This window comes from Orycteropus afer, unplaced genomic scaffold (assembly GCF_000298275.1).
Source record: "Orycteropus afer afer isolate SDZICR_OR568_19922 unplaced genomic scaffold, OryAfe1.0 scaffold00041, whole genome shotgun sequence".
NCBI lineage: Eukaryota > Metazoa > Chordata > Mammalia > Tubulidentata > Orycteropodidae > Orycteropus > Orycteropus afer.
In genome coordinates, this window is record NW_006921628.1 from 1,358,149 (window position 1) to 1,367,204 (window position 9,056).

The window sequence follows — 9,056 nt, forward strand, 5'->3', positions numbered from 1 at the left end:
TGTTGTTGAAAAAAGGTGTTTGCAATGAACAAGTCATTGGTCTTGCAAAACTCCACCATGTGAGTTCCAGCATTATTTCTATCACCAAGGCCAAATTTTCCAACTACTGGTGATTCTTCTTTGTTTCCAACTTTTGCATTCCAGTTACTAGTGATAATTAACACATCCTGATTGCATGTTCGGTCGATTTCAGATTGCAGAAGTTGATAAAAATCTTCAATTTCCTCATCTTTGGGTTTGGTGGTTGGCACATAAATTTGAATAATAGTCATATTAATGGCCTTGTAGGCATATGGATCTTATCCTATCACTGACAGCATTGAAACATCCTTTGTGATGATGAATGCCACACCATCCTCTTCAAACTGTTATTCCCAGCATAGTAGTTCATATGGTTGTCTGATTCAGAATGGCCAAAACCAGTCCATTTTAGCTCACTAATGCCCAGGATATCAATCTTTATGTGTTCCATTTCATTTTTGATGACAACTTCCAATTTTCCTAGATTCATACTTTGTACATTCCATGTTCCGATTATTAATGGATGTTTGTAGCTGTTTCTTCTCGAGTGGTGCCATGTCAGCAAATGGAGGTCTCAAAAGCTTTACCTTATCTATATGAGTAAGACTAGATTTACTCTGGCACATAACAGCAACAACAACAACAGAAGAATCCTTCAATATTGCAGATTGAGCCTTGAATTTTTCTTCAGTTCTTTCAGCTTGAGAAATGCCGAGCATGTTCTTCCCTTTTGATTTTCTAACTCCAGGTCTTTGCACATTTCGTTATAATACTTTACCTTGTCTTCTCAGGCTGCCTTTGAAATCTTCTATTCAGCTGTTTTACTTCATCTTTTTTTTCCATTTGCCTTAGCTACTCCATGTGCTAGAGCAAGTTTCAGAGTCTCTTCTGACATTCATTTTGGTCATTTCTTTCTTTCCTGTCTTTTTAATGACCTTTTGCTTTCTTCAAGTATGATGGCCTTGATGTCATTCCACAACTCATCTGGTCTTGGTCACTAGTGTGCAATGCAGCAGATTTATTATTGAGATGGTCTCTAAATTCAGGATGTATATATGTAAGGTCATATTAGCTCTCATGGAATTGTTTTACTTTTCTTCAGATTCAACTTGAACTTGCATATGAGCAATTGTTGTCCTCAGTCAGCCCCTGCCTTTATTCTTAGTGATGATATTGGGCTTCTCTGTGGTCTCTTTCCACAGATGTAATAAATTTGTTTCCTGTGTATTCCATCTGGCAAGGCCATTTTTGTTATTGGAAAAAGGTATTTGCAATAAATAAATCATTGGTCTCCCAAAATTCTCTCCTGTGATCTCCAGTGTCATTTCCATCACCAAGGTCATATTTTCCAATTACTAAAACTTCTTTATTTCCAACTTTCACATTCCAATCACCAGTAATTATTAATGCATCTTGATTGCATATTTGATCAATTTCAGATTGCAGAAGTTGGTAGAAATTTCAATTAGTTCATCTTTGGTTTTAGTGGTGATATGTAAATTTGAATAATGGTAGTTTTATTAACTATTCTTCTTTGTATGCATTTGGATATTATGCTGTTGATGACAGCATTTATGTCAGGATAGATCTTGAAATGTTCTTTTTGATGATGAATGCAACACCATTCTTCTTCAATTTATCATTCCTGCCATAGTAGACCATATGACTGTCTGATTCAAAATACTCATCCATATCAGCTCCTAATGCCTAAGATCTGGTAGCATAGTGCCTAAGGCACTTGACTGCTCACCAGAAGGCTGGCAGTTCAAACCCACTAGCCACTCCTCGGAAGGAAGGTTGGGCATTCCTACTTCTGTAGTGATACTGCCTCAGAAACCCAAGGAGGGGTCGCTATGAGTCGGGGCTGACTTGATGGCAAATAACAACAATGCCTAAGATATTGCTCTTCATGTGTTCCATTTAATTTCTGATGACTTCCAATTTTCCTACATTCATACCTTGCATATTCCATGTTCTGATTATTAACAGATGTTTGCTGCTGTTTCTTCCCATTTTGAGCCATGCCCCAAGTCAGCAAATAAAGGTACTGAAAGCTTTACTCCATCCACATCATTAAAGGTGACTCAATGGCAGTGAGTTTGGTTTGATTTTTTTCTACTTTGAAGAGGCAGCTGGTGGTGGTTAAGTTTGTGTGCTAACTTGGCTAGGCCTGGTTGAGTGGCTGGGCAGCTGGATGTAGTATTCCCCATGATGAGACTGGTAATCAACTCCATGGTGCAATCTACTGAGAGCAGCTGAGTAGCTGCCGTTGGGTATGTGGTCTGCTTCCCGTATATAAGAAACAGCTTTGGGAATGGTTTCTAGTTTATGGCACTCTTGGACCCTGCATGTAGTTGTGTCATTGTTCAGCAGCCAGCCATGCTCTGCTGATCTTGGGACTTACAATGGACTTGAATTAATGGCCTGCCATGTGGTTTGGTAACATCAGGACTGTGCCATCTTATTTGTCAACCTTGGGCTTATTAGCCTCAGCAGCCAGTAGCTGCCTGAGTGAAAAGATGCCTCTAGCTTCAGTGGGCCAGGAGCAAGAGGCAGAGCTAAACCCCAAAAGGTTGAGGGGCTTTCACACAGCCCCTAGAGCCTGGCACTTTGAACTCGGACTTCTAGCCTCCTGAACTGTAAGAGAATAAACTCTTGTTTGTTAAGGCCATCCCATTTGTGGTATATTCCTGTCAGAGTAGCACTAGGTAACCAGAACACAGCTCTTCTCTATTTGTATTTTGAGTGTGTGGCACTGTTCTCCAGGGACAAAGTGGTGAGTAGAAGGTGGTTTAAAGGAATCCCCACAATTAACCAGTGGGGCTCATCTTCCAACACTATATCAGACAGTGCTAGTCGTAAGGTTTTCACTGGCCAGTATTTTCAGAAGTGAACTGTCATGTCCTTCTTCTTAGTCTGGAACCTCTGCTGAAACTTGTCCACCGTGGGTGCTTCTGCTTATATATTAAATATCAGTGGCATAGCTTCTAGCATCACAGCATCACACAAGCCACCGCAGTATGACAAACTGAGAGGTGTGTAGTGGTTCCCCCATACTAGGATGTTAAAAACAGGTGATCCCACACAAATCATCCCTTTAGAACCTGTGCTGTTTCTATGTTTATACCTCTGGAGATAATACTTTTCTACTCTAGATGCTTTTTATAGAGAATCAAACAATACTGAAATGTTGAAAGTAAAATGTAAACATTCCTTGTCAACCTCCCAATCCCTTTGTTTTCCAAAGGCAATCAGTGTTAACAGTTTAGTGTATGACTATCCAGTTTCTTCCATGTTTACATACTCACAAGGTATATAGTGCTATATGTGTACCTGATCTTATATCTTTGCATTGTATTGGGCAAATCTGCTGCAAAAGACCTCTTTAAAGTGTTGAAAAGCAGGGATGTCACTTTGAAGATGAAGGTATGCTTGACCCAAGCCATGATATCTTCAGTCGTCTCATGTATAAGCTTGGCAATGAATAAGGAAGAATGCAGAAGAATTGATGCATTTGAATTATGGTGTTGGTGAAGAATAGTGGATATTCCACAGAATGCCAGAAGAACTAACTAATCTGTCTCAGAAAAAGTATAGCCAGAATGCTCTTTAGAAATCAGAATGGCGAAACTTTCTCTCTCTTACTTTATGTTATCAGAGGGACCAGTCCCTGGAAAAGGGCATCATGCTTGGGGAAGTAGAAGGTCAGTGAAAAACAGGAAAATGCTCAGTGAGATAGGTTGATACAGTGGCTGCAACAATGGGCTCAAGCTTAGTAATGATTGTGAGGATGATGCAGGACTGAGCACATTTTTGTTCTGTTATACATAGGGTCTCTATAAGTCAAAACTGACTTGACAGCACTGTTGAGTTGATTCAACTCATAGCAACCCCTCCTTGGGTGTCCAAGGCAGTATCTCTATGGAAGCAGATTGCCCAACCTTCCTTCCGAGGAGTGGCTGGTGAATTTGAACCACCAGCCTTCTGGTTAGCAGTCAAATGCACTATACCACCAGAGCTCCCAACAAAATCAATTAAAATCTTATATTTATAACTGTGCTTTCACCTATACCTATATCTGTTTTTTAAAAAGCAGAAAGAGTTCCTACTACACATATTGTTCTACAGCTTGGTTTTTTATTTTTATTTTTTTTCCTTCTCCTTCACTTAACACTTTTACTTGTTGTGGACAGCTTGCATGTGGGCATGTCAATGCGTATAAGTTTCTCTCATTCTTCTTAATGGCTACATGAATAAATTTTATTATATGATAGTCTGCGATTAATTTAACCAGTCCCCAATTGATAGACACTAAGAAGCTTTGTTATTTCTTAAAATATTTCCAAAGAAACGGGTACAATCCTGTAAAGACATTTTCTTACATCCCTAACCTCCAGAAGGCAGTCTGCCCTCTATAAAACAGGCAAATTTAGACTCAGATAATGAGAAGGTATGTTATGCACGGATGCTTTCTTCTTTTTCTCCATTTGGCTTGATGTTTTGAATGTAAAACTATACCAGAACAGTAGCCTCAGCATATGTTACAACTGTTCACTTAAAGGTTCCTCATTTTACACAAGCAGTCTTTTCTTAACTAGAGAGTTTGGTGGATGAGAAACTGCATCACCATGAGTGTGACCATGTGAGTGTGTGGCACTGTTCTCCAGGGACAAAGTGGTGAGTAGAGGGTGGTTTAAAGGAATCCCCACAATTAAATACTAGGCTTGCCTTACCCTTGGATGCATTGCTTTATATAGAAGACCATAGTGTTACGGGTTTTCACATACACACACATCTACTCACAGTCACACACATGTACTTATACACATATTCACATATATACTCATACACAAAATCACACAAGGACTCCCACACAGTCACGTACACTCCCACACCTATGCACTCCCATTACATACTCATAGCAAGAAACATTTTGCCTATATGTATATATACACACAATCACTTTATTCAGTATAAACTTGTACATGCTCACTGTGTGCCAGACCTTGTATTAGGGTGTGGGGTTGGGAGTGGGCAGGACAGGTTGGAGGTGCATTATTGCCTTTGAAGCCATAGTCCCAACTCTTGAGTAGGTGGAATGGGCAAGCTGGATATGTCATTTATGAGCCAACAAATCTCCATGTTTGGGTAAGCTGTTCCATGCCCAGTAGGTCCTTCTAGGTCCTCCTCTGTGATGGACCAGTGCCACTGTTCAGGACAGCTTTCTCAGAGGTTTCCATCCATTGCCTTTTTCTATGTTGAACAAGGACCTCCTTTGCTCAGGTCAATGCAAGACTTAGGCATTTTTTTAAAAAAGATCATCTGGTTTAGTTAAATTCAGCTTAAGTTGCCTGTGGACGACTTTATGCAAGGCATTTTGGCAAATGATGTGCACAATCTTCAGGACTGTCTTTTCCTAGGAGTGGATTTCAGACAGAGATAAACAGCCCCTGAGAGAAAAACACTATTCTGTAGTGCCACAGTAGTCTTCTCAGCACATACCTGGACCCTGAACATCACAGAGGAGCTTGAAATTATGTTTCTATTGTACAGTAAATACAATTTTGAAGATAGCAAGTAAGCTTATTTCCTCCCATAGCTTAAAAAACAGCATTCAATGTGGTGTTTCACAGTGGTTTTAAACTTTCAAGTAATCTCTTTCTTATCGCTCTTTCTCTTCTTCATCCAACTGGTGTCACCCCAGAGAAATGTAACTGAGGATTCCTTTCCTTCTTGGAAAATCTAGTACTTTTTTAAAAGAGTCTGTGTCTTGGGTGAGATGGATATTGGAGCCTGATGAAAAACAGAAACATGTAGGGACGTTCCCCAAACCCCACTGCTGTCGAGTTGATTCCAACTCATAGTGACCCTATAGGACAGAGTAGAACTGCCCTATAGGGTTTCTAAAGTTATAAATCTTTACAGAAGCAGACTACCTCATCTGTCTCTCAAGAAGCAGCTGGTGGGTTTGAACTGCTGACCTTTTGCTTCCCAGCCAAGTGCTTTAATTGCCACCTCCCCACACACCCTGGGATCCTGCAGGGACATCAGAGTGAAAGGAATTTCAAGTTGACCACCATTCCATATGTTCATTGAATATAAATGAGTCCCCACAATGTTGAAGGCCTTGCTGAGACATTATGGTCATGATAATGAAGAAGATGGACATATTCCAGTGGGGGAGACATACTGTAAACAAATAAATCAGTGTATCAGAAAAGATAACTAGGAAGAAAAATGAAACAAGAGCACAAAGGAGTATGTGAGTGGTGTTGTTAGCTGTCATTGAGTCGGCCTCCCACTCATGGTAACCCCCTGCACAAAGTAATGAAATGTCACCTGGGCCAGCATCTCCCCATGATTGGTTGTGGATTGAACTGTTGTGAACCATTGGGTGTTCATTGGCAGATTTTTTTTTTGGAAGCCAGTTTCTAGGCATTTCTTCCTAATCCATCTAAGCCTGGGAGCTCTGCTGAAACATGTCCCGCACTATAGTAACCACCCACCACTGCCATTGAGTTGATTCTGATTCAAAAAAGGACAGAACAGAACTCCCCCATAGGGTTTCAAAGGATGTAAATGTTTGTGGAAGCGAACTGCCTCATCTTTCTCCTGTTGTGTATCTGGTGGATTTAAACTGCTCTTTGGTTAGCAGTCTAATGGTTTAACCACTGCACCACCAGAGCTCCTTTCAACTACATGTTGTTATGTGCCGTCAAGTCGGACCCAACTCACAGTGACCCCTCCTTGGGTTTTTGAGGCGGTATCACTACAGAAATAGATTGCCCAACCTTGCTTCCAAGAAGTGGCTGATGGGTTCCAACCACCAGCTTTCTGGTCAGCAGTCAAGTGTCTTCTGCAATTTGCTTTCTTCCCTCCACATATGGTGTAGGATTCACTCGTGTAGCTGTGGGAGCTGCAGTTGCTTTCTCGAGCCTCCTGTCATGGATATTTGGGTTGTTCCTCCTTTCTCCTCAGGAACAGTGCTGCTAAAAGCATCCCCAGAGTAGGGGGAGGGGAGCCTATCATCATTATTGTTATTTCTTGTCTTGTTCTCATTCACACAGAGATCACATTTCTCTTTCCTCCCATCCTCCTGCACCCACAGGCTCTCCCCAGGCATACTGATGAGGTCCCAGAATGAGGCTCCCTGTGACCTAAGCCAACCCAGTGCAGAGGGCAGGTCTGGGTGGGAAAACAGCAGCAGGGACCTCATCCTTTTCATAGTTGGTTCCATACACATGCACCCTCAGTTCAGAACACGATAGAATGGAAAACAGATCCACCAAGGAAGAAAGACCTGGTGGTCCATTTCCATAAAAATTAAACAAACAAACAAAGCAAATGAGAAAAAAAAAAAGAGAGCAAACTCATTGCTGTTGAGTCGATTCCAACATTAAGATTACAGCCAAGACAATCAAGTGGAGCCTTTCTACTCTGTGACATATAGGGCCACCATGAGTCGGAATTGACTCAATAGTAATGGGTTTTTGTTTCTTTGCAGTTGGACAGTCCTGGGTTCAAATGTCCAGTCTATCATGTACAAGCAGTGTGACTTTGGGTATGTGATGTCTCCTTTCTGAGCCATGGTTTTCTCAGTGTGAAGTGGAGATGGTCTCAGTACTGCCCTCACAGGGCTGACTGGAGCATTGTTAATGGTGGTGGAATATTGTAGAAAAGGTTAGCAATAGTGGTGGGACGCATGGAAAATGTAATGAATGTCATTGAGTTGTAAATGTGGAATTTGTGCTCGTAACTATTATGATGTGTATATTTTCACCACAATAAAAAAAAGTAAATGAAGAAAAAGGGCTATTTTAAAAAATTGTGAAATGCATTATACATAAAACCAGAAAACCAAACCCACTGACATCAAGTCTTTTCCGACTCATAGCAACCCTATAGAACAGAGTTTTTGATACATTTTATTGAAATATAATTTATTTACAGTGAAATACACAAAACTAAAGTGACATGGGTCAATGCATTTTTTTTTTTTTTTTTGCCGTGTTCCCTCCCTTCCCCTCCACCCCTGTTAACCAACAAAGAAAGTTTCCCTCCATATATAAACCTTTCCTTGACCCTCCACAACAACAAACTGATACTATATTTGTCCTTCTGTGATTGGCTTATTTCAGCATAATGGCCTCCAAGTTCATCCACATTATGAGGTGTTTTGCAGACTCTACATTATTCTTTAGTGCTGCATAGCATTCCATTATGTGTATGTACCATAGTTTGGTCATCCACTCTACTCTTCCACTGTTGGGCACATAGGTTGTTTCCATCTTTTTGCTATTGTAAATAGTGCTGTGATGAACATGAGTGTGCATATATCTGTTCCTGTCCTAGCTCTCACCTCTCTGGGATATATACCTAGTAATGGGATTGCTGGGTCAAATGGTATCTCCAATTCCAGCTTTCTAAGGAATGGCCATATTGCTTTCCATAGTGGTTGTATCACTTCATAGTCCTACCAGCAGTGTATGAGAGTCCCAATCTCTGCACATCCCTGCCAGCCTTTGTTATTTTCTGTCTCATTGAACCTTACCATCAGTGCTAGGGTGAGACTGTATCTCATTGTTGTTTTGATTTGCATCTCTCTGATGGCTAAGGATTGTGAGCATCTCTTCATATATTAGCTGTACACCTGAATATCCTCCTTGATGAAGTGTCTATTCATGTCTTCTGCCCATTTTTCAGTTGGATTGTTAATTCCTTTGGTGTTGAGGTGTTGGAATTTTCTATAAATCTTAGAGATAAGTCCCTTGCCAGATACGTAATTATTGGTAAGTATGAATTGCTATCATTTTTGTTATGTGCTTTTTTGTGGTGTTGATTTCTTCCACATAATTTTCCATGCTGAGCTCGTTTTGTTTATGAATCATGTTATCACTTCCTTTGTTGCTATTGTTTTAGTATTTGCTAAATATTTGTGCTGGTCCTCTTTTTTATTTTGATGTGAAGGTTTATCGTTTTTCTTTGAGGTTATGCTGTGATTTATATTTTTCTTCCCAAGTTTAGAACAGTCCATT